The sequence below is a fragment of the Salmo salar genome, chromosome ssa14, assembly GCF_905237065.1.
Source record: "Salmo salar chromosome ssa14, Ssal_v3.1, whole genome shotgun sequence".
Classification (NCBI taxonomy): Eukaryota; Metazoa; Chordata; class Actinopteri; order Salmoniformes; family Salmonidae; genus Salmo; species Salmo salar.
Window position 1 is genome coordinate 27,517,145 of NC_059455.1, and position 25,138 is coordinate 27,542,282.

Consider the following 25,138-nt stretch of genomic DNA (forward strand, 5'->3'; position numbering starts at 1 on the left):
ATCATTAATGTACGTGGCTATCCAATCAGGGATTGGGTCCTTAAATTGCGCTAGCATAATCAGATCACACAGCCCCTGGAAAGTCTTAACCGCAGAGGGGGAACACCAGCGATTAAACTGTGAAGATAACTCTCGCACAAACTCAACATGAGTCTGTTTATCAGCCCTTTTTAAATGTTTTCATTTTTGGCGGTAAACCTCAGGATCCAATTCGTAAATCTGAAACACAGCCATTTTAACCTTAGCATTGCTGACACTGTTGGAGCTGAATATGCTTCCTGCGCTTTACCAGTCAACACACACTGCAACATTAAAGTGCGATCAGAATCAGGCCAACTCCTAGCGTCAGCAACGTGCTCAAACAATCAAAAGAACGTCTCAGGGTCTTTCTCATAAAATTTTGTCAATAGCCGTAAGTTTCCAACAATATCAAATGTGTCTGATTTACTGACCAGGGTCAGGGTCACCTAGGTAAATCAGGGTCACCTTCCCTAAACAAACGCTCCCCTGGGAGCTTTCCATCCCTAACCAAGTCTAACCACTCTTGTTGCAGCTTGATTTTAGCGTGCTCCAATTCCTGTTTAAATTCCAATTTCTTTTCATGCTTAACACGATCATGCTTTAGCTTAAAACAATATGCAATAATGCTCTAACAGAAGCAGTTCTTTCTACTGTTCAAAAGAAAGACGACTAGGGCTAATAGACGGAGGGGCCATTGTCGCAAAACGGGGAGATAGCTGGGGAGGTGGCGAGTCCTCGGCAGAGGCTGCGTGGTAACTATGAGTATACCACTCTCCATCAGATTGGCCTTCAATATGTTTTTGACATTTATCACCAATTTCAACCTGATAGTGTTCAGCGATCTTAAACAGCTGTTCTTTAGTACATCATTCTAACAGTTCCTCTGATGGAACGCAAATGAACTCATCTATATTAGATGCCATAGTCACAAGTAACTGCAAAATAAAATCTCACTCTTCCCCTCTGCTGAGCACACTAGACCGGACCACAACAAGAGAAGTGCCAATCACACTGGGCACCACAGGAGAGAGAGATGAGATAGAAGGTGTTTCCCCGAATCCTACAATAACTCAACCCTAGTCTTTGTGTGGATTCGCGGTGGGTAATTACACACTGTAGAGACAACTGCTCCGTCCACGGACACCACACAAAAATAACAAACAAAATAACCTTCCCCAATGTATTCCAAAGTGGAACACGTCGCTAAGCCTAAAAGGGGAAAAGAAAGACTATAGCGCCGAGTAGCAAATGGCACTACCCTACACAGCAGATTGTACTCACCTCCTCGCACCGTTGTCCTAACAGCGAGTAGTTTCCAGCCTGGGCAGGGGCCTGGAAACTAACCAATGTTCCTCTCTCCAACGCAGAACACAACCACCTCACGGGTGATCAACGCTGCAGGAATTGTATATACTTTTCCCTGTTCCGGGATGGGGTCGAATGCCCTGACTTTCAGTGCAACAATTGCCTGCTCACGGAGGGCTACAGAGAGGAAGTCGCTACCGATTTGCACAGGCTACTGGGAAAGCCAAGACTTGCAATTTTCTCTTTTTTCTCCACTCAGAGGGCCGTGCATCGCGCTGGGCTGATGGGAGTCTCGCCTTCGGGCAGGTTATCTTGGGTGGACTGGCCGCTGCTCGGAAATGATCGCTCACCGACGGAGAATGGAGTAGGCGGGACCTTTGTTGCTGAATCGCGGGAGGATTCTCTCCTGGACCTGGATGGCCAGACAGGGAGACACGTCGCCGCTCATAGTGGAAGTTGATGTCGACATCCTCCACTTTGAGCCCTCTGCAGTGAAGGGATTCATGAATGGGCTGCCGATATTGAATAGCTTAGCTGCTCTGGAGCCTGATGTCCCAGCTCTATCTTCTCATGGAGCGTCGGAGGTTCCTTTGGTTCCTTCTGTATCGGACAACATTGTGATGGCATCGCCGGGGACGAAGGTGGGTTCTGCTTCACCGGGGTCTACGCTGGGCTCTGCTATTCCTATCATTTGTGGGGTGTCGAGTTGGGGCTGGGGTTGGGCTGAGGGTTCCGGCTCTACATGGACAACTGCCATCAACTATTAGTATGGGAAGCTCCATGGTTAGATCGGTGGAAGTCCAAAAATACCTGTACACTTTGTTTTCCTGGAGCTAAGGTATTAGATTTATTAAAAATCATGCCCACCATCAAGAAACATGTTCCTGCTCTGAACACAGTTGTGTTGCATATTGGGTCTAATTATATTATGCTTTTCAAATGTGTAAAACTAAGAGGCAATTTCTTACAACTCTTGGAGAATGCTCAGAAATTAGCAGGACATATAATTGTCTCGGGCTCAATTCCATCTCCTCGCCGTTGTGGGACTGAGTATTTTAGTCGTCTTTGGTCTCTTCACCCGTGGCTAATGCATCTAACCAAGGACTCGGGCATGTCCTTCGATGACAATTTTTACTCCTTCTGGAATAGCCCTGGCTACTTTGTGGAAGACGGAATTCACCGCGGTGAAAATAGCTCCCGGCTGTAGTCATCAAATATTGTAAAGGTTCTTGGTCAACTAAATTGAGGTGAGGAAAATATTAGCATTACAGGTACAGTTGAAGTCGGAAGTTTACATACACTTAGGTTGGAGTCATAAAAACTCATTTTTCAACCACTCCACAAATCTATTGTTAACAAACTATAGTTTTGGCAAGTCGGTTAGGACATCTACTTTGTGCATGACACAAGTCATTTTTCCAACAATTGTTTACAGAGAGATTATTTCACTGAATCACAATTCCAGTGGGTCAGAAGTTTACTGTTGCCTTTAAACAGCTTGGAAAATTCCAGAAAATTAGGTCATGGCTTTAGAAGCTTCTGATAGGCTAATTGACATAATTTGAGTCAATTGGAGGTGTACCTGTGGATGTATTTCAAGGCCTACCTTCAAATTAAGTGCCTCTTTGCTTGACATTATGGGAAAATCAAAAGAAATCAGCCAAGACCTCAGTGAAAAATTGTAGACCTCCACAAGTCTGGATCATCTTTGGGAGAAATTTCCAAAAGGTACCACGTTCATCAGTACAAACAATAGTACGCAAGTATAAACACCATGGAACCACGCAGCCGTCATAAGGCTGAGGAAGGAGACGCATTCTGTCTCCTAGAGATGAACGTACTTTGGTGCGAAAAGTGCAAATCAATCCCAGAACAACAGCAAAGGACCTTGTGAAGATGCTGGAGGGAACGGGTACAAAAGTATCTATATCCACAGTAAAACAAGTCCTATATCGACATAACCTGAAAGGCCGCTCAGCAAGGAAGAAGCCACTGCTCCAAAACCGCCATAAATAAGCCAGACTACGGTTTGCAACTGCACATGGGGACAAAGATCGTACTTTTTGGAGAAATGTCCTCTGGTCTGATGAAACAACAATAGAACTGTTTGGCCATAATGACCATTGTTATGTTTGGAGGAAAAAGGGGGAGGCTTGCAAGCCGACGAACACCATCCCAACAGTGAGGCACGGGGGTGGCAGCATCATGTTGTGGGGGTGCTTTGTTGCAGGAGGGACTGGTGCACTTCACAAAATAGATGGCATCATGAGGTAGGAAAATTATATGGATATATTGAAGCAACATCTCAAGACCTCAGTCAGGAAGTTAAAGCTTAGTCGCAAATGGTTCTTACAAATGGACAATGACCCCAAGCATACTTCCAAAGTTGTGGGAAAATGTCTTAAGGACAACAAAGTCAAGGTATTGGAGTGGCCATCACAAAGACCTGACCTCAAACCTATAGAAAATTTGTGGGCAGAACTGAAAAAGCATGTGCAAGCAAGGAGGCCTACAAACCTGACTCAGTTACACCAGCTCTGTCAGGAGAAATGGTCCAAAATTCACCTAACTTATTGTGAGAAGCTTTTGACCCAAGTTAAACAATTTAAAGGCAATGCTACCAAATACTAATTGAGGGCTTGCAAACTATTACACACTACAAAGGGAAGCACAGCCGCAAGCTGCCCAGTGACACGAGCCTACCAGATGAGCTAAAACACTTCTATGCTCGCTACGAGGCAAGCAACACTGAGGCATGCATGAGAGCATCAGCTGTTCCGGATGACTGTGTGATCACACTCTGCGTAGCCGACGTGAGTAAGACCTTTAAACAGGTCAACATACACAAGGCTGCGGGGCCAGACGGATTACCAGGACGTGTGCTCCGGGCATGTGCTGACCAACTGGCAGGTGTCTTCACTGACATTTTCAACATGTCCCTAAATGAGTCTGTAATACCAACATGTTTCAAGCAGACCACCATAGTCCCTACCCAAGAACACAAAGGCAACCTGCCTAAATGACTACAGACCCGTAGCACTCACGTCCGTTGCCATGAAGTGCGTTAAAAGGTTGGTAATGGCTCACATCAACACCATTACCGCAGAAACCCTAGACCCACTCAAATTTGCATACCGCCCAAACAGATTCACAGATGATGGAATCTCTATTGCACTCCACACTGCCCTTTCCCACCTGGACAAAAGGAACACTTATACACAATGCTATTCATTGACTACAGCTCAGCGTTCAACACCATAGTGCCCTCAAAGCTCATCACTAAGCTAAGGATCCTGGTACTAAACACCTCCCTCTGCAACTGGATCCTGGACTTCCTGACGGGCCACCCCCAGGTGGTGAGGTTAGGTAGCAACACATCTGCCACGCTGATCCTCAACACTGGAGCTCCCCAGGGGTGCGTGCTCAGTCCCCTACTGTACTCCCTGTTCACCCACGACTGCATGGCCAGGCACGACTCCAACACCATCATTAAGTTTGCAGATGACACAACAGTGGTAGGCCTGATCAAAGACGAGACAGCCTATAGGGAGGAGGTCAGAGACCTGGCCGGGTGGTGCCAGAATAACAACCTGTCCCTCAACGTAACCAAGACAAAGGAGATGTTTGTGGACTACAGGAAAAGGAGGACCGAGCACGCCCCCATTCTCATCGACGGGGCTGTAGTGGAGCAGGTTGAGAGCTTCAAGTTCCTTGGTGTCCACATCAACAACAAACTAGAATGGTCCAAACACACCAAGACAGTTGTGAAGAGGGCACGACAAAGCCTATTACCCCTCAGGAAACTACAAATATTTGGCATGGGTCCTGAGATCCTCAAAAGGTTCTACACCTGCAACATCGAGAGCATCCTGACCGGTTGTATCACTGCCTGGTACGGCAATTGCTCGGCCTCTGACCGCAAGGCACTACAGGTGGTAGTGCGTACGGCCCAGTACATCACTGGGGCTAAGCTGCCTGCCATCCAGGACCCCAGCCACCCCAGTCATAGACTGTTCTCTCTACTACCGCATGGCAAGCGGTACCGGAGTGCCAAGTCTAGGACAAAAAGGCTTCTCAACAGTTTTTACCCCCAAGCCATAAGACTCCTGAACAGGTAATCAAATGGCTACCCGGACTATTTGCATTGTGTGCCCCCCCCAACCCCTCTTTTTACGCTGCTGCTACCCTCTGTTTATCATATATGCATAGTCACTTTAACTATACATTCATGTACGTACTACCTCAATTGGGCCGACCAACCAGTGCTCCCACACATTGGCTAACCGGGCTATCTGCATTGTGTCCCGCCACCCACCACCCGCCAACCCTCTTTTACACTACTGCTACTTTCTGTTCATCATATATGCATAGTCACTCTAATCATATCTACATGTACATACTACCTCAAATCAGCCTGACTAACCGGTGTCTGTATGTAGCCTTGCTACTTTTATAGCATCGCTACTGTATATAACCTGTCTTTTTACTGTTGTTTTATTTCTTTACTTACCTATTGTTCACCTAATACCTTTTTTGCACTATTGGTTAGAGCCTGTAAATAAGCATTTCACTGTTATATTCGGTGCACGTGACAAATAAACTTTGATTTGATTTTAATTTGTATGTAAACTTCTGACCCACTGGGAATGTGATGAAAGAAATAAAAGCTGAAATAAATCACTCTCTCCTATTATTCTGACATTTCACATTCTTAAAATAAAGTGGTGATCCTAACTGACCTAAGACAGGGAATTTTTACTAGGATTAAATGTAAGGAATTGTGAAAAACTGAGTTTAAATGTATTTGGCTAAGGTGTATGTAAACGTCCGACTTCAACTGTAAGTCAGTTTTTACCATCCCCTCTTTGGTCTCTATGAGAGTTCAACGTGTTGTATCTGAAAGTGGTTACATGCCAAATGGTGCTAACCGGAGAAATGTAATTGCTATTCCTAATATGTTTTATTTTCCTAATAGGTATAATCCGATCTTTGAGTCTCCTGTTGTTCTGAAATCGCAAAGTAATCTGACTTGTATTGAAACTCCATATGATTTTAAACGCAGAAAAGGTTTGACCTTTTTACATCTTAATATTGGTTGTTTATTATCTAAAATGAATCATGTCAAGATATGGGCCTCTCAGGCAGACCCTGATTATTTTATTGTATCTGAGACCTGGTTAACTGATAAAACCTTGGACTCTGAGGTTTCTATGGTTGGTTACAATGTGTTTAGGGCTGAAAGGAAAGGCAAAAGGTGGTGGTGTTGCTATTTACACAAGGAATATTATTTCTGTCTCCCTTAAAGGCTACGTCCAGTCCTAAACAAATTGAATTGTGTGCTTAAGGCTTCAGTTGGGTTCAAACTCAAAAATAACAGTTATAGGAATCTATCGTCCACCATCCGCCAATAAGTGTATACTAAACAAACTCACTGATTTAATTGCCATTTTTATTAACCCAGAGGTGTTGATCGCCGGAGATTTTAATCTTGCATGGGGAACGCAGGATGCTGACTGTTAAAATGATTTTTGTACTCATTTAATTTGACCCTGCTGATTACAAAGCCCACTCGTCCAAACTTAAAGAACTCTACGAAATCGACTTTGATTGACCTCATATTTAAAAATACTCCAGAGAAATATGCTTGGAGTGGGCTATTTGCTTTAGATATTAGTGCCCACTGTCCCATTGTATGTGTCAGGGATATACGGATGCCTCCATCTAAACCTTGTCTTATCAAGAAGAGGAATTTAAAACATTTCAATGAACAGGCCTTTTTTTGTGACCTTTATTTTGGTGACTTTGATTGTATTGCATCTATACCTGACCCAGAGTTGGCTCTGAACCACTTCACAAATGTTTTTAATTGTATTGTAGATAAACATGCTCCCTTTAAAAAACTGATAATTAAAAAAAGGTCTTGCCGTTGGTTCAGTCCAGAGCTATCTGAAGTCATACAAAACAGAGATGCTGCCTGGGCCAAAGCTAGATTCACAGACGATTGAGAATTGTGTGTGTAAAACTAGTTCAAAAAGCAAAATCAGATTATTATGTTAAAACACTATCTGAATGTACAGGGAACCCAGCTAAATTCTGGAAAGCTGTTAAATCACTGAAGGGTTGTGTCTCCTCTTCTCTCCCCCAATAAATTAATTTAGATTCTGGCCCAATCACTGACACAATTGATATCATTAATGCATTTAATCAGCATTTTATCTCTGCAGGCTTTATATTTGAATGCATTTCAAAGCTAGCTCTTGAAAAGAGTAGTTTGGATGTAGATGGTGAAAATGCTGGTCGGGAGTTTTCTTTTCAGAAAATTCACTGATAAAGAAGTCCTGTATGCTTTGTTAACAGACAAAAAAACATGTACAGGGGCTGATCATTTGGAGCCTGGTCTGCTTAAGTGTGTAGCACCCCTTATTGCTGGCTCGATAGCCCACATTTTTAATCAGGAAGTATTCCAACAGCATGGAAATCCACATATGTGCTGCCACTCCATAAGGGAGTCTTGATCAGGCCATCTTGATAGATGGGGTTAAATCTGAATTTCTTGAGATTGAAAAAGGTGTTCCTCAGGGTTCGATTTTGGGTCCATTATTGTTTACTTCGTATATTAATGACATGGGAAACACTGTTAATACTTGTAACATTCATCTCTATGCAGTTTTGTATTCCTGTGCCACCTCAGTGCAGCAGGCCATTCGTGAACTTCAGCATGACTTTGATTTAATTCAGAAATCACTTACAGATCTTAAATTAGTGTTAAATACAAGTAAAACCAAGCTCATGATGTTCTCTAGGTCCCAAAATGTTGACCCTGAGGACCTGCATATCTGCGCTATAAATGGAGCCCAAATTGAGCTTCTTTCTCAGTATAAGTACCTGGGTGTCTGGATTGATGACTAGTTGTCCTTCGTAACACATATGAAAAATCTGACTAAGAAGCTAAGATCCAAGATAGTTTTTGTTATATCGAAATAAAATCATGCCTTAGTATTAAAAATAGGAGAAAGATTGTTTGAACAAAGCTTCTCCCTCTATTGGATTTTGGTGATATTATTTACAAGAATGCGGCAACCTGTTTTAAAACCCTTGCACGCAGTCTACCATTCAGCAATACATTTTATCACCGGGGACAATTTTAGGACTCATCATTGTAGTCTGTATAAAATGTAGGATGGATCTCTCTGTCTGGAAGAAGAAAGCTGCATTGTCTTTTATTTATTTATAAAGCAATCTGACAGAAACTCCCTCTATATGTAACATCATTCATTAAGATAAAAATCACAAGTTACCAAACCCGTTCACAGGAATGGATAACACTAGAGATCCCTCTAGTCTCCACAGATTTGGGAAAATCTGCGTTTTGTTTTTATGCCCCTAATTTGTGGAACAAAGTTCACTGCAGTTAGATGTGCTGGTGCTTCTCAGGCAGTTTAAATGATTGAGGACCTCTATGTAGTTGACTGTGATTGCTTTTATTAAAACGTCTATTTATTATTTTAATTTTTTGTTGTTGTTTTGTTTTGATATTCTGTTTTTCTTGTAATGTGTACAGGGCTCTTGTAAAAATAGATTTTAGTCTCAATGTGACTCCCTGTTTAAATAAAAGTTAAATAAAAAATAAGACTAGGCAGTGAATACCAACCAAAGCGCATCCCAATTAGCATTAACCTGTCATAATGCAACAAAATACTACACGCCAAAGTGTCTATGAACCAAACTTATATCCCGGACGAGGCCCCACTTGTTACGAAATGGCTTAGCCCATAACAAAGATGGTGACAACGCAGAGATAAAGAAATAACAATAATATATAATTAACCAATATACAAGTAACAATAATGTGTGTCGTCAGTAGCGTACGTGAGTGGATGCGTGCATAGATGGTGATAATGAGGGGTGTTGAGTGGTGCCAAAAACAAACAAACAAACAAAGAAGCCCCAAAATGCCACAACAACAAAAAACAACAGTGTGTCTGCGTGGAGTCTCCTTGATGTATGGGGGAAAGGTGTTTTTATCCCCGGGACACACCCGATTGCTGATGACCCTAACAGCTCCGCCCACCGACGTCTTATTAAAGAAAACAAGAAAGGAATTCGTCACAGTGGGAGGGTCGTCACAGGTATGACGCTACAAGCTTGGCACACCTGTATTTGTGGAGTTTTTTGCATTCTTCTCTGAAGATCCTCTCAAGCTCTGTCAGGTTGGATGGGCAGTGTTGCTGCACAGCTATTTTCAGGTCACTCCAGAGATGTTCGATCGGGTTCAAGTCTGTGCTCTGGCTGGGCCACTCAAGGACATTCAGAGATTTCTCCCGAAGCCACTCCTGCGTTGTCTTGGCTGTGTGCTTAGGGTCGTTGTCCTGTTGGAAGGTGAACCTTCGCCCCAGTCTGAGGTCCTGAGTGATCTGGAGGAGGATTTCATCAAGGATCTCTCTGTACTTTGCTTCGTTCATCTTTCCCTCAAACCTGACTAGTCTCCCAGTCCCTGCCGCTTAAAAACATCCCCACAGCATGATGCTGCCACCACCATGCTTCACCGTAGGCATGGTGCCATGTTTCCTCCAGACGTGATGCTTGGCATTCAGACCAAAGAGTTTAATCTTGGTTTCATCAGACCAGAGAATCTTGTTTCTCATGGTTTGAAAGTCCTTTAGAGGTGCCTTTTTGCAAACTCCAAGCAGGCTGTCACATGCCTTTTACTGAGGAGTGCTTCTGTCTGGCCACTCTACCATAAAGGCCTGATTGGTGGAGTGCTGCAGAGATGGTTGTCCTTCTGGAAGACTCTCCCATCTCCACAGAGGAATTCTGGAGCTCTGTCAGCGTGACCATTAGGTTCTTGGTCACCTCCCTGACCAAGACCCTTCTCCCCCAATTGCTCAGTTTGGCCAGGCGGCCAGCTCTAGGAAGAGCCTTGGTGGTTCCAAACTTCTTCCATTTAAGAGTGATGGCGGCAACTGTGTTCTTGGGCACCTTCAATGTTTCAGACATTTTTTGGTACCTTTCCCCAGATCTGTGCCTCGACACAATCCTGTCTCGGAGCTCTATGGACAATTCATTCAACCACATGGCTTGGTTTTTGCTCTGACATGCACTGTCAACTGTTGGACCTAATATAGACAGGTGTGTGCCTTTCCAAATCTAGTTGTAGAAACATCTCAAGGATGATCAAGGGAAACAGGATCCAACAGAGCTCAATTTCTAGTCTCAAGGCAAATGGTCTGTATACTTATGTAAATAAGGTATTTCTGGGGGTTTTTTGCACAATTTTTTATTTTTTTCCCTTCGTCATTATGGGGTACATATTGTGTGTAGATTGATGAGGGGAAAAAAAAACTTAAATACATTTTAGAATAAGGCTGCAACATAACACAATGTGGAAAAAGGGGATGGGGTCTTAATACTTTCCGAATGCACTGTACACTGTGCTGGAGCTGACCACTACAGAGTGCTATATCTAATTCAGTACTCAAGCATTTGTAGTTCACATTATGGCCAAGCATAGAGTAATTACTGTAGATAACAATTCCATTTCCTCTGGTTATATCAAAATCAAATCAAATGTATTTGACACATGCTTCGTAAACAACAGGTCTAGCCTAACAGTGAAATGCTTACTTACAGACCCTTCCCAACAATGCAGAGAAAGAAAAGAGAAATAATAGAAAAATAACACAAGGAATAAATACACAATGGAGTAACAATATCTTGGCTTTATACAGGGCCTACCAGTACGGAGTCGATTTGCAGGGGTACGAGGTAGATACAGTATGTACATATAGCTAGGTATAAAGTGAATAGGCAACAAGATAGATAATAAACAGTAGCAGCAGCGTATGTGATGAATCAAACAGGTTAGTGCAAAAAGGGGTCAATGCAGATAATTAATTAGTTAACCAATACCTACCCAGACTAACTATTTGGCAGTCTTATGGCTTAGGGGTAGAAGCTGTTCAGAGTCCTGTTGGTTCCAGACTTAGTGCATCGGTACCGATTGCCGTACGGTAGAGAACAGTCTATGACTTCGGTGGCTGGACGATTTTACCATTTTTAGGGCCTTCCTCTGACACCGCCTGGTATATTGGTCCTGGATGGTAGGGAGCTTGGCCCCAGTGATGTACTGGGCCATATGCATTACCCTCTGTAGCGCCTTGCGGTTGGATGCCAAGCAGTTGACATACCAAGCATTAATGCAGCCAGTCAAGATGCTCTCAATGGTGCAGCTGTAGAACCTTGAGAATCTGAGGGCCCATGACAAATCCTTTCAGCCTCCTGAAGTGGAATAGGAGTTATTGTGCCTTCGTCAGGACTGTGTTGGTGTGTTTGGACCATGATAATTCCTTAGTGATGTGGACACTGAGGAAATTGACGCTCCACTACAGCCCCGTCGATGTGGATGGGGGCGTGCCCAGTAGTCCACGATCAGCTCCTTTGTCTTGCTGACATTGAGGGAGAGGTTGTTGTCCTGGAACCACACTGCCAGGCCACTGACCTCCTCTCTATAGGCTGTCTCATTGTCGTCATGATCAGGCCAACCACCGTCGTCTTGTCAGAAAACTTAATGCTGGTGTTGGAGTCTGTCGAGGAATATTGCCTCAAAAATATAACACTCTTGCAAGCACTTGTGAATTCAATATAGGCTTTAATACAAAATAGCAAAGCCGAGCTGGTCCGCGGAACAACCAACCTCCCTGAGCACTGGCTTTGCTTTTATACACATAGAGCATATGGGTACATCCCATATGTAAATGCAGTTACTCCCCTTAGTCCTTCTGCCACCATTATCTTTCAGTCTGAGTCCTTTGCTTGTTTACGCCCAGTAACGCCCATCTCTGCTTCTGGTTAGATTATAATGGTGGCAGGACCCCTTATGTCATACAAAAAATAATACATTTATTGTATTCTTATATTTCACCTGTTGGTCATTTTACCACCATCCTCCTTCCTGTGTCCTTCTGACATTAGTATGTCTGACTGTCATAAATGTACTTATGGCCCTGACTTAATGCATCCATTAGTTGTGTCCAGCTGCCATATGTCCAGATGCAACCAATGTAACCATTGTTCTTGTGTTTCCTTAACATAGCAGTTGTACCTAGTTACATTACATTAACATAGCAGTTGCACCTAGCTACATTACATTAACTCCCACAAGTTGTGCGTGGCCACGCAGTTGTGGGTGAACAGGGAGTACATGAGGTAAGTAAGCACGCAACCCTGAGAGGCCCCCGTGATGACGGTCAGTGTGGCGCATGTGTTGTTGCCTATCCTCACCACTTGGGGGCGGCCTGTCAGGAAGTGCAGGATCCAGTTGCAGAGGGAGGTGTTCGGTCCCGAGCTTAGTGATGAGCTTGGAGGGCACTATGGTGTTGAACGTTGAGCTATAGTCAATGAACAGCATTCTCACGTAGGTGTTCCTCTTGTCCAGGTGGGAGAGGGCAGTGTGGAGTGTATTAGAGATTGCGTCATCTGTGGATCTGTTGGGGTGGTATTTGAATTGGAGTAGGCCCAGGGTATGTGGGATGATGGTGTTGATGTGAGCCATGGCCAGCCTTTCAAAGCATTTAATGGCTAAAGATGTGAGTGCTACGGGCGATAGTTATTTAGACAGGTTACCTTGTTGGGCACTACTTGCTTCTTTCTTCAATAAGTAACATTGCACGCGTCAATGACGTCAGACAGTGGAATGAAAGTGCTTTGAAATGTGCATGACTCATGTATGTTTAGACCTTAGATGGCTTAAATGTTCTGCACGGTCACTCTGACAACTGCAGTGGCCGTATAACATTTACAGTGATACGGCCTCTGCAGAACTCAGGGCATTCATACTTCTTGCGCTTCGTGCAGCAGAGCTGTTGTGAAGGAAGTTGTCAAGGAAGTGAGTTTGTGTTTATACAGGACCTTCCGCCCCCACCTACTGTCAACCAATCGTGTCAATCCAGAGCTACAGTATATGGAGCCCTCAGCATTGTTAGAACACTTGGGAGGTGCACGGTGATGCGGTACGGAGCTCAATTTGACCTCCGCAACCCTCTGGAGGCTCCGCAATTGCGTCACACCCTCCGTTTGGAGCCTCTGTATCGCATTTTCGGAACAAGCAAAAATAGGCTTTTAGCTTAAATGTCTCCTGCAACAGCTTGCTATTACTATGATCTAAGTTGTTAGAAATGTGTATGTCCCATGTAGAGACCTTAGAACGATTAGGTTACATGTCTCTGGTATGTTTTTTTTATACAATACGTGCAACATTTCAGTCATGTGTAAATGTCATCCACCCATTTCAGTCATATTACACGACTCTTCTATGAATCTTATATGTGTATTTGTTGCCATATGTATTACTTACAAGTTCCAGGTAGAACATAAGAATCTTGTTAAATTCTTCTATATCTTTTCAATAAGGGATAATATTTCACCTTAAGAAGAAGCAACAGCTAGCTGACTCAGCCTTGGGATTCATTAGCAGAGGCCATTTTGTGGTTGTTACTTCTCTGTGACACTAGTTCTAAGGGCAATTATTTGAGCCCAACGTGGAGACAATTAGCCAGTGTAGCAAGTTGGGTCACCAGCCGTGTAATGCATCACTGGGATTGGTCATTAGACAGAAAGATATGGAGGGAGGCTGGGGTGGCTGAGGTGCCCTGGGGACCTTCTGGGGCAATGGACCATGCTGTGGGAGCTTTAGCATGTGTGGTGAATTATGTTCCGAGACACATACTCTAAAGTTGCTCTTAACTTCAACTTGCTCTTTGTGTGATGTTCCCATCTGATAGAGCTGCCTATGGTCATGAGCAATCCATATACAATTAAGGTTTTATGATATTGCATAGTCAAAGATGGTGAAAATGTGTGTTTACGAGGACCATCTGAAGGATAGGCTACCCATTGCTATGGCAGTCAGCAGAAAATCATACAACACAATTATTAACTCTCTGCCAAAGAATACTGCCAACCAGTTACAGTATAAAGGACAAAAAAAGAGTGAAATCTTCCTCAGCCCCAGAGCCTACTGTCTGCTGGAGAAATATGTGTTGCTGGAGCCTAAAGGTGTCTGTGCTGCTGATAAAAATAAACAATGCGTCTATATAGGATCCAGCCTATTCTTCAACACAGAAACAACTCCACAGGGGAAGTGGTTTTCACTTCTGACAAGAGTGGGGACGAGCTATGGTTAGGGAGCCAGGTAGTTTCAATGAACAATTCAGACAGAAGGACTCAACTCAGCTTTATAGTTAATTGCTGCAGAGCCACGATAGTCAGCCCATTATTTATTCAAACCCACTCACCACTTACGCTGCTGCTATATTGATTAACATTACCATTAATATGTATCCTTTTTACCCATTTACATATACAGTACCCCCTGCACATTGTAATTATGGTACTGGCACTTTTTTACTTTTTCTTTTCGTACTTCGTGTGTTTTCTTACTTTATATTATTTCCTCTCACCTTGATACTGAATATTGAGAACTGCATTGTTGGGAAAGAGCTTGTAAATAAGCATTTCACTGTACTGTTTTACACCTGCTGTATCCTTTGCAAAGAAACGTTGAAACTATAAACTGGCTGTGTACTCCAGAAGTGTTAATAGATCGTTTTGTATAGAGGTGTTTATAGAGGTCTTTCATAAATGATCAGTCATTGAAAAACAGAATATCCTGCAATTAAAAATCTGAATACTCTGAATGAAAATATCAGATGTTGAGAACTTATATATTGTACTGCCCCCTGTAGCTCAGTTGGTAGAGCATGGTGTTTGCAACACCAGGGTTGTGGGTTTGATTCCCACGGGGGGCCAGCACAGAGAAAAAAAATAAAAATGTATGCATTCACTACTGTAAGTCGCTCTGGATAAGAGCGTCTGCTAAATGACGTAAATGTAGTGCTCTACCCATTTGGCTTTGGTCAAAAGTAGTGTACAATATAGGGAATAGGATGCCATTTAGGATGCAGTCCAAGTCTTTCATGAAGACCAGTTGGATTTGACTGACCTGACAGGGCATCATAGAAGTCATCCTCTGGGAGTGTGTATAGTGTGGCTTTACAGAGGGACTGCTGGTCTACTTCCTGGTGCTCTGTAGCTAACGTCTGGAGAGCCTCTGACAGTAGCTAGTTCTTATCTACTTCCTGATTCCAACTTCACACACACAGGTTGGCACTTCAGACGAGACATGGCCCAGCATGCCATTACAAACACTATCCCACAGAACATTAATTTGACATTTCTTTTAATACATCTATAATAGATCTGATAAACAGTGATAGATGTGTTTGTGTGGTATTGATCACTCCCTCTGTAGAGTTTTGTAGCTGAAGCTGCTCTAGACAGGTAGGCAGGTCATTGTTCTAAACCCCGTCCTACAGATCCAGTTTCCTCCACTCGGAACCAAACACCCCCATCTCAGAGAGCAATGTGGCCCAGGATCAAGTGTCTTTCCTGGGCAACTTGAGCTCGGTTGCTGGCCATTCCCCCCTGTCTGATGCTGCTGTTATGGATCCTCCACTAACCAGGAGGACAGTAGTAAAAGGCACTATGACAAAACAACACTTACCAAGCAACAGCCTAAGTCAGAACCCGGGCTTTGACCACTCAAGAGACCGCTGGAAAGAAAGTCAACCTACTTCGAGTTACATTAATACAGTTTCTCCTTTGATGCGTTTCCAGAGAAAACAAGTACTATGGTAAATAAATAAATACTTTGTCTAAAATACTATCCCTAATGATCTACCGAGGGGAGAAGTTGATTGAATACCTTGAGTAAAGAAAGCACAGTAACTGAAGACAAAAACAAAGTGAGCCAAGTCTCCACAGAGTGAAAAGATGCCAAAGTCACCTTGGGAAAGGATGACAGGCAAACAGCCTCAGCTGATAGTCTCCATCAGAAACTGGAGCCTGTAAATCAGCCTGTAAATCTGAGATAGCGAGAGCAGCCACCATCTTCAATTAAAGTTATGAGAAAAAAAGAGAAACTTCAATTATCCTGCCTGAAAGACTGTTTCACATTACACTGCGCACGTAGCCTACACACAATCACCCTCCCCGAGGGGCAGTTTCTAATAATAGGTGATGTTTCCTTTATTACAACCTATTGTGGCTGTCTGACATTCACCTTGGTGCGTTACTGTATGACTTATTGTGGTACAATGCACACATTGTTGAGCGTGTTGTCGTCACAGTCAAAAGGGCATGTGGACAAGCAATACCACAACCTCAGCAAAACACTAATGTAAAACTCATACTGTAATCAGTGGTGTTTAATAACCACTAGGTCATAGCTACCTGAGAGGTAGGGGGACAGACAGTGAGAGGGTACTTGTTATCTATTCTATATGATGACGTAAAGGATTAGTGAATATTATATATCATGGCTCTTTAACATAGCAAGGAGGAAAAATAACCACTTTAAACCCAAAGGCCAGATAGCAATTCCAAAAGAGAGAATACTTCAATACAGAGCACGATAAACAAAAACCCTTCAATACCAGAAGAGACACTGGAGAGTGCAGTGACTATGATAGAATGTTGAAGTCCTCAGATTGTTTCTTAAAATGTCAGGACACTTACATAGGTAGATGGTACACTGAAAACTCAAAGCAGTTGCCTTGTAAGTTCACAATAGTAGGCGCTGATTCATACAAAAACATTCTCCATCCCTTCTAACCCAGAAGATAGGTCAGACAATTATCATAATATACACGCCATCTGTTCTCTATGGCCCTAACTGGAGTCTAGCCCAATGATAATTACCCCAGCCTGCTCCAGTTCTGCGGCTGAGGTCAGAGAGATGAGGTAGACTCCTGTGAATCAATATGCTAATACAGGTTGTGCTGGGCTGCTTCAAAAAGAGCTCCATTTGTGATCAGTACACGATCAGATTGGCAGGTGGGATGCTAAAAGGTGAATTTATCACAACAGATAGGATGGATGGAAAGTAATGATCCTTTGATGGAACACATCAAACAGGTAAAAGGCCAGGTAAACATGTTTTATATACAATACCTGAAACCACATCAAAATTGAATCCTGAATCTAATACAACAGGATTCATTTTTGTCAACCCCATTCCTTGTGTCAGACTTACAAAAAGTCTAGTTTGAATGTAGAATGGCTGAGTCCTGATTTTTCACCCTTCTCCCAAATGGGAGTGGGCAAGTCCACACTTTGGGGGTGGAGAATTGGGACTCACTTTCTGAAGGATGGAACATCAATTTCTTTTAAGAAATGCGGGTGAATGATATCCATACTATAAATAGATGCCTTTGACATTCTTCTGAATAGATGCCTTTGATTCTGCTGTCTGGCACCGTAGTGTCAGAAACAGTCCATTTAGTCTTCTCTCTTTCCCCCCCATACAAGTTACAGTGCAGTAGGCCTGTCAACACATTCACATCAGCTAAAAAGACATCCTCTAGAGATCTCAATGGAGGTTAGGGAGAGTTGGTACTGTTGCGAGAAGGAGAACATAACCAGATGCTGTCTTAAATAGGTCAGGGTTAGTTCCAGTCTGTATGCTCTGGAAGGGGATTTGCTTAGATATAGCATAAATATTGGAAAATATCAGACACGAGGACATTTCAATTAGGAATGAGCCTCTCTATTGACCAAGGCCAGTTGTTTAATGCTGAAATATGCTTTTTTCCCCACATCTACCCCTCTCCATTTTCAACTTAGATCAAGGAATAAACAGTAGAACATTCTAGATTTAAATCTAGGACATAAATGAGAAACTGCCATTTTGATTAGCATAACATATGCTGCCTTTTATATCCACCAGATGGAACGTCCTTACAAATAGTATATTCATTCTCACTCTGCCTGTGAAATAAAACAAGCACTTGTAAACACTAAACTCAACTCAGAACAAGGTAGTCTTGCTCATCTATGTAGCTACAGAAACTAATTGAGCTCACGTTGCAGCAGGAGCCCGAGCCAAGGCTCACAAGACCATCTGAAGTGGTAGCTTGGCTCTGGAGAACCATCTGGGAATACTTTGTTGTGTAACGTGCCCCAGTGCTTGCGTCCTCTCCTCCCCTCCTCTCCCTATCCCATCCCTCCAGCCTCTCGCCTCAGCACACAGAGCGCTATTTTAAGCTCTGCTGAGGCTCTGTGGCTGTGCTGTACTCTGTTTCGAAAGCCTCGGAGAATCACAGCTCCCAGCCTCGCTGCCCGGGACCCTGAACCTGCAAGCTTTAACTTTGTTTTCACGCTAGAGAGGAGAGAGATTCTGGGGCAAACGGGTCCTATTGAATACTAGATACACTACTGTACAGTGTTGACATCAATGATACATCTAAATGGGGTTAGGGATTCTTTTGCACTAAACAGTTTCATCTCTTCACTACCCTCCCAATTGTGCATTTAACTAAACATATTTACATAATGGAGTAGAATTAACTAAACATGGAAACAACAAAAGGTCCTGGGGCCTGTTTAGTAGAGTGCAATGTTACTGAACATTCTAATCAAGTCATCTCTATTCATTATACAGTTGAAGTCAGAAGTTTACATACACCTTAGCCAAATACATTTAAACTCAGTTTCCCCACAATTCCTGACATTTAATCCTAGTGAAAATTCCCTGTTTTAGGTCAGTTAGCATCACCACTTTATTTTTAGAATGTGAAATGTCAGAATAATATCAGAGAGAATAATTTATATCAGCTTTTATTTCTTTCATCACATTCCCAGTGGGTCAGAAGTTTACATACACTCAATTAGTATTTGGTAGCATTGCCTTCAAAACTGTTGTTGGGTGAATTTTGGCCCATTCCTCCTGACAGAGCTGATGTAACTGAGTCAGGTTTGTAGGCCTCCATGCTCGCACACACTATTTCAGTTCTGCCCACAAATTTTCTATGGGATTGAGGTCAGGGCTTTGTGATGGCCACTCCAATACCTTCACTTTGTTGTTCTTAAGCCATTTTGCCACAACTTTGGAAGTATGCTTGGGTCATTTGAAAGACCCATTTGTGACCATGCTTTAACTTCCTGACTGATGTCTTGAGATGTTGCTTCAATATATCCACATCATTTTCCTCCCTCATAATGCCATCTTTTTTGTGAAGTGCACCAGTCCCTCCTGCAACAAAGCACCCCCACAACATGACACTGCCACCCCCGTGCTTCACGGTTGGGATGGTGTTCGTCGGCTTGCAAGCATCCCCCTTTTTCCTCCAAACATAACAATGATCATTATGGCCAAACAGTTCTATTGTTGTTTCATCAGACCAGAGGACATTTCTCCAAAAAGTACAATCTTTGTCCCCATGTGCAGTTGCAAACCGTAGTCTGGCTTATTTATGGCGGTTTTGGAGTAGTGGCTTCTTCCTTGCTGAGTGGCCTTTCAGGTTATGTCGATATAGGACTCGTTTTACTGTGGATAAAGATACTTTTGTACGTTTCCTCCAGCATCTTCACAAGGTCCTTTGCTGTTGTTCTGGGATTGATTTGCACTTTTTGCACCAAAGTACATTCATCTCTAGGTGACAGAACGCATCTCCTTCCTGAGCGGTATGGCGGTTGCGTGGTCCCATGGTGTTTATACTTGCGTACTATTGTTTGTACAGATGAACGTGGTACCTTCAGGCATTTGGAAATTGCTCCCAAGGATGAACCAGAGTTGTGGAGGTCTACAATAATTTTTCTGAGGTCTTGGCTGATTTCTTTTGATTTTCCCATAATGTCAAGCAAAGAGGCACTTAATTTGAAGGTAGGCCTTGAAATACATCCACAGGTACACCGCCAACTGACTCAAATAATGTCAATTAGCCTATCAGAAGCTTCTAAAGCCATGACACCATTTTCTGGAATTTTCCAAGCTGTTTAAAGGCACAGTCAACTTCGTGAATGTAAACTTCTGACCCACTGGAATTGTGATAGTGAATTATAAGTCAAATAATCTGTCTGTAAACAATTGTTGGAAAAATTACTTGTGTCATGCACAAAGTAGATGTCCTAACGAACTTGCCAAAACTATTCTTTGTTAACAAGAAATTTGTGGAGTGGTTGAAAAATGACTTAATGACTCCAACCTAAGTGTATGTAAACTTCCGACTTCAACCGTACTTTCAACATATCTGAACATTTGACCTCCGAATACAGCCTGGTTCTACATGCTGTGATCACAGCGACAGGAATGAAATTCAGACTGTAAAAGAAACAGGACATGAAGTGTTTAGGTTCATCTTCAGGTCCCGTGCAGTGAGCTGGCCCGCTGAGAGAGGTCAGTGCGGAGAACAGGGCGCAGACCTGGGCTCAGGTCACCATCTCCCCTGGTGAGAGATGAAAGACAGGGTGACTCATTGAGGAGATGAGGGGTTATGGCTGCCTGGCATCTGTCGGTGATGATGTTCCCTGAGGGGTTGGAGGCGGGTGTCATGCTGTATGTGAATGACTTTAGAAGTCTCACACAAAACTGTTGATACTGGTGACAAAAACCAAGTGACAGCAGTTGTTCTTGTTTCTACAGATTAAAAAAATATATAACATGGAGACAGTGTTTTTGTTGTGACTTGGGTGTGAGGCAGATATCGGTAAGTGTCAAAGATGTTGCTGAGACAGTTGCACAGAAGTTTGTATGTGTACACGCACATCAGACTCCACTTTAAAGGAGTTTCTGCACCGCTTTCAAACAATACAGTCACTACGGTGATGCCAAGTCTATATTGGAAAACAAAGCAGGAAATACAAAGACAAATGAGACATCCACAATTCAAAGGACAATCACACGCTCTCTCCCCCTGCCTGAGAGAAATAATTTTGACTCCAAATCTGGATATAATGAATGATCTGGGTCAGGGAATATTCACCCACTGGAGGGGGGACTGTAACTGCAGATAAACCCCCAAATGACTCACATCTTCATCTCACACATCTGTGAGAACTAAAAGCTGTCCATAACACAACAGTCACAAAAAACCCAACAACATGCGGCTCAATGTTAACTTCGGATCTTGATCATAATGTTTCCTTTGTCAGGAAAATCTTCTGGTCATACCAGTTCAACATGACAAGGGGTCAGGAGTTTTTCCTGATCAGTTACGCAGTCTGGAAAAACTCCCGGCTCCACCAGTATTAAATGACTGAGGCCCTGAGTTTCTTGGTCTGATACAGTCAGGAAACACTTAGGGCACTATTAATCACCCTCTGAGGGTCTCAGGTGGAATTGGGATATGCAAAAAACACATTTCCAATTCACACATGCATATAATACACACTTGTAGATGTGAAATAGGACAAATATAAGCACCAATCAAATTATTATATCATCAACAGGCAAAGAATGGCTGTTTCTACTGCTGCAGCTGTTGCCTAAACAGTAGTAGTGAGAGCTGTGCCGTGGTAAGAACAGAGGGATGGAGATGGATGGATTAGTGTTAATACGGTCCATCTCTCCCTCCTGGACACTCTGCTAGGTGTCTTAATCCCATTAGTCTGATCTCATGGAGTCGACACACATTGTGCTTGTTCAGACATCTCTGTGATCCGTTGTCCAAGCAACCAATCCCGTTTCGACTGTCTGGCCAGTGAGCCTTGTTTATGACACTCACTTTGCATCGCTTACTATGGATAGAATCTTCTAGAATGCTGCTAGATATTCTGAGCGCTATCAGACAGCACAGGTCCAGGACCAGCAAGCAGAAGGCAATGTATCCGACCACTGTGGGGTCATTTGAATGCAAGCTCAAAACGGTCATTTTTAAATCCGAAAAGGTGAGAAGGAAATACAAACTTTTTCCAGACATACACTACATGGCCAAACAGCTCATTCCAAAATCATGGGCATTAATATGGAGTTGGTCCCCCCTTTGCTACTATACCACCGCCTCCACTCTTCTGGGAAGGCTTTCCACTAGATGTTGGAACATTGCTGCGGGTACTTGCTTCCATTCAGCCACAAGAGCATTAGTGAGGTCGGGCATTGATGTTGGCCAATTAGACCTGTACGCAGCCAGATTTCCAATTCATCCCAAAGGTGTTCGAGGGGGTTGAGGTCAGGGCTCTGTGCAGGTCAGTCAAAGTCTTCCACACCGATCTTGACAAACCATTTCTGTATGGACCTCGCTTTGTGCATGGGGGCATTGACATGCTGAAACAGGAAAGGGCCTTCCCCAAACCTGGAACCACAGAATCATCTAGAATGTTATTGTATGCTGTAGTGATAAGATTTCCCTTCTCTGAAAGTAAGGGACTTAGCCCGAACCATAAAAAAACAGCCCGAGACCATTATTCCTCCTCCACCAAACTTTACAGTTGGCAATATGCATTGGGGCAGGTAGCATTCTCCTGGCATCCGCCAAACCCAGATTCGTCCGTCGGACTGCCAGATGCTGATGCGTGATTCATCACGCTAGAGAGCATGTTTCCACTGCTCCAGAGTCCAATGGCCGCAAGCTTTACACCACTCCAGCTGACACTTGGCATTGCCATGGTGATCTTAGGCTTGTGTGTGGCTGCTCTGCTATGGAAACCCATTTCATGAAGCTCTCCACGAATAGGTCTTGTGCTGATGTTGCTTCCAGAGGCAGTTTGGAACTCGGTAGGGAGTGTTGCAACCGAGGACAGACGCACTATGCGCTTCAGCACTTGGCGGTCCAATTCTGTGAGCTTGTATGGCCTACCACTTCGCGGCTGAGCCATTTTTGCTCCTAGACATTTCCACTTCACAATACCAGCACTTACAGTTGACCGGGGATGCTCTAGCAGGGCACAAATGTGAAAAATGGACTTGTTGGAAAGGTGGCATGTAGTGTATGTTTCTTACCATGAAGCTACTGAAATACTGGCTGATTATTGCAGTCATATCATCATTGACTTACTACATTCAAACCAGGACTTCAGCCTTGCTCTTTCTGTATTGCAGAGGGACTCTATTGTCATACAACCTTCCCTCCGGAAATGTCATAGCACCAGATGTTGAAGTCCAAGTTCACTAAACAGCAGCACAGTGAGCACAGCTTGTCCTTACTGTATGTAAAATGTATTGCTAAATCCTCTACTCTTTAAATTTTTCAGCTCTTCGTCAGGTACCTCTTATAATGCTCTAACATGACAGCGTACACGGCAATAAAACCCAATGTCATAAAATGCATATTACCAGATAAAAGTTGTAAATGCACTGAACCCTATGCAAAACCCTCTTCATGCACACTCAATGGCACACTTCACCATCAGAGCAATCAAGATGACTTGTTCTGAATGTAAAATGCCTGTTTTTAATCATCTACGTACATTGCAAAAGAGACCCTACCCTGGTCTCAATGGTGACTCCCTGTTTAAATAAAAGGTAAAATAAATACATTTAAGAAACACTCACCTGAACAACCTTCAAGTACTTAGCCTCAGAATGAAACAAGCACAGTTTATAAAGAGCAGCCTAATGCAAATAGACCCATAGTAGTTCAGAAGACAATGAAAAACAAAAGCAGGATGTTTTTCTGTACCTGAGTGGATAGAGGGTGCTGCTGTCACTTTTCCTTCTCCTGTCCTCGGAATGCTCTGCTGGGTGGTAGAAATGTGCCTGCCTCTGTGAACGTGTGTGTGTGTGTGTGTGTGTGTGTGTGTGTGTGTGTGTGTGTGTGTGTGTGTGTGTGTGTGTGTGAGAAAGCATGCGTCTCTGCCTGAGTGTTAACATGCACGTGCAACAGTTCCGTCTCCAAATGCCTAGTGTTTCCCTTAAGCAAGAGCATGTGTGAGTGTGTGTGCTTGCACTGATCTGCAAGCAGAGTGCAGAGCTCAGCATAAAAGCGGATCTTGCTCGGCTGTGTCCTTGCTACAGGCTCGCTAGTGATTACCACTCTGTTCTACTGATGTCCCAAGGGCACGGCCGCTAGGACAGGTGCACACACACAAACAAACCCTCCCTTCTATACATACACAGCCATCAGCCCCTCCCAATTCACTACCCCTCCCTTGTCACACACAGCTACTGGCTAGTCACAGCAGGGGGAGGGGCTTGAGGCTTCTATAACCCATTCACCATGAATGCATGAGCCAATTAGAACACAGCCCACTTGTAAACAATTGTGTAAGCATCAATACGACTGAATGGGCCTGGGCTAGCTTAGCTTGTGTTCACACAAGCAGGGCTAACTGAAACCAACTGTCACTTTTCTGGAAAAGTGAATATTAAAAATAAGATAACAATGGAACTCTGATTGGCTAGCTCTGAAAAAGTTGGAATCTGTGTTGGTTTGAGTTCCGGTCTGGGTGTGTGAGTGTAGACTAGTGGTTTCAACCTGTGGTCCGCTGTGCAGGTGGTCTGCAAAATGTTTTAGTGTTTATTTATTTTAGATCAAGAGCTTTCGATAGTGATTTGGTGGTCTCCAGAACAGAAATATTTGGGAACCGCTGGTGTGGACTTCATCTGACCTGGAGGGAGTCTGTGGTCGCCAAGATCTATCTTCATCCCCCTCCTCATCTGTCTGCTCCTGGGTAGAGTGACAGCTGCTGTTGGCCACATGCTCCTCCGGGGCATCCAACCATCTCTGTACACATGTACACACAAGCACAAATAAAAACACTCCACAGAACTAGGCCTATGTGCTGTAAACTAAGAAGTACGTTGTCCCAAACCACATAATCTACACTAGGAGAACGTCACTTTTCTTATAGCCTCTGGATCCATCTTGGATGACACCTTAAAGTGATGGAGCCCAAAGATCAAAGCACTGGAGGCTGAAGAAGCACTAGTCCCATGCTTTAACCTGGAGAGGAACATGAATGACATACAATCTAAATGAGTGACAGACATAAAAACAATAGACATTAAAGATATGACAGTAGATTTTTCTAATGTCAACAT

The 25,138-nt window shown here is 43.4% G+C and overlaps 1 protein-coding gene across 1 annotated transcript in view; it reads right to left on the reverse strand.

Moving 5' to 3' along the window:
- The window catches only part of LOC106569180 (oxysterol-binding protein-related protein 1), a 51,177-nt gene extending 27,038 nt beyond the window's left edge, over positions 1-24,139 (reverse strand). Inside the window, exon 1 of the mRNA XM_045694154.1 lies at positions 23,778-24,139. The gene's annotated coding sequence lies outside the window, so the exon portion shown is untranslated. The remainder of the gene's footprint in view (positions 1-23,777) is intronic.
- Positions 24,140-25,138: the final 999 nt, after the last annotated feature.